General features: G+C 35.4%; 1 protein-coding gene across 1 annotated transcript in view; it reads right to left on the bottom strand.

The window, feature by feature from the left end:
• LOC108755089 (unconventional myosin-Ie-like) overlaps nt 1-1,272 on the bottom strand; it is a 39,112-nt gene that overhangs the window by 30,489 nt on the left and 7,351 nt on the right. The window lies entirely within an intron of this gene.

The raw sequence follows: 1,272 nt of genomic DNA on the forward strand, positions 1-1,272 counted from the left end.
AATATTTTTTATTCCGTAAGTAATACTCGTTACAGTGTCTTACATTTATTGGGTCACATAACAGTAAACAGAGTCAATAAAATCACAAATGTTGACATAAACTTCTGCTCTTTGGCATTTCTATATAATACTAACAAAAGATTTTATGCCGAAGAATTCTTCGACATAAAATCTTCTTCTTTCTGTTTTATATCCTCTATTTACTTCAGAGTGCTTTCCAATAAGAGACATAAATGACACAGTGATCATTTTTTACATTCTTTTCTTTATGACCGTTCTTACTTACTGCGCTTTGATTTCTTATGTATAAACATAAGCGCATTGAGTAAGAACGACCGTAAAGAAAAGAATGTAAAAAAAGTGGCGTAGGGAAGTCCGGTGTGTGAAACGGAGCATTCTCAGTTGCACGTGGCGCAGAGTATTAGAGAACTCTCGAGAGAAATCGTAGTCAGCGTATATGGTGATACTTCCGGTCGAGCGATTATTTTTCAACAAATTTCGTATATAGCGTCGAGTATAGCGTACAATGTCGCGGGACGAAACTTCTTTCGTAGCCGCTCTAACGGGACTTCGCCTTAATTGCATTTTAAACGATCGTTTGATACAACCCAAGTCAATTAACGGATTAATACAAAGGATTCTGAGTGTGTTACTTTTTGTAAAGCATAAACCGCAAATTGATGTAGCTAACATATTTTACGATTTTATTCTGATAACGTAAAAGTCAAAATGATGGTTTTTTTGTTACAAAATTTAACCGTTTATTGACATTATTAATGCATTAATCGCGAAGTAACATTATTTTAATTTTTTTCTTGACTTTCGTATGTTACTTGAGTAGTTTTTTGAAAAAAAAAAAAAAAAAAAAAATGTGCAAGACACAAATGACCCAATCATAGGTATTAAAGATTATCGTTTTTTATCTTGCATCGAAATATTGTATAAATAATATATATGTATAATTTCCTTCCCCTCTTTCTAGAATTAAGACACATCACTATCGATCCACCATGTGCCGCCTCGTTAACATTTTGGTCCAATTAGCAATGGCGAAGCAACTCGCCCGACTACGCGACATGCGAATGATCTCGTAAACCTCGTAAAGCCCACACTTAGGAAAGTTAAAAAGAGAAAAAGAGGGAAGAAGAAGAAAACGAGATTTCGTCAGTCCGTAGAAAGCGACGGGATTGTCATTTGTTCAGCTAACAATGCATAGCCTAACTAGGAGAGAGAGAGAGAGAGAGAGAGAGAGAGAGAGAGAGCGAGAGAGAG

Source organism: Trachymyrmex septentrionalis, unplaced genomic scaffold (assembly GCF_001594115.1).
Source record: "Trachymyrmex septentrionalis isolate Tsep2-gDNA-1 unplaced genomic scaffold, Tsep1.0 scaffold83, whole genome shotgun sequence".
Lineage (NCBI taxonomy): Eukaryota > Metazoa > Arthropoda > Insecta > Hymenoptera > Formicidae > Trachymyrmex > Trachymyrmex septentrionalis.